Source organism: Triticum dicoccoides, chromosome 4A (assembly GCF_002162155.2).
Source record: "Triticum dicoccoides isolate Atlit2015 ecotype Zavitan chromosome 4A, WEW_v2.0, whole genome shotgun sequence".
Classification (NCBI taxonomy): domain Eukaryota; kingdom Viridiplantae; phylum Streptophyta; class Magnoliopsida; order Poales; family Poaceae; genus Triticum; species Triticum dicoccoides.
In genome coordinates this window covers 583353767-583354243 of record NC_041386.1, presented here as the reverse complement: position 1 = coordinate 583354243, position 477 = coordinate 583353767, and positions in this window count along the sequence as shown.

Genomic DNA, 477 nt, shown 5'->3' with positions numbered 1-477 from the left:
GGTGGGCTGTGCCGTGCTGTGCGCGCTAGGGCATGGAGAAGGACGGCGAGGTCCGTGGGGCGCTTTTGTTCGCTTCGCTCGCTCCCGATCGATCCGTCGCTGTCTTCCTTTTTTTTTTAACCTTTTCCCTTTTCCTTTTAACTTTCCTCCACGCGTCTTTCTCTTCGGTGCGCGCTGGCTCCTTGGAGTTATTTTTTGTTATAAAAAGAAAATTCGCCGTGGCCCGCGGGCCTAGCGCGTGGGGCCCGCTGGACAGGAGGGGGCGACAGTCGTCGGCCGGCCTTCCGCGGTGGATAACTCACAGGACATCGTCTAGTTTCCCAAACAAACGAGGATAAAATCTTTGATCTTGTGTCGAAAACATTGTAAAGGTGTGGTTCGTATGCCTCCGAGGCACCTGTCGTCTGTCATCGAGGCGCGCAACATCTCGAAGACAATTTTACAGGCATCGCATCGCCGACATCTGATTATTGTTGT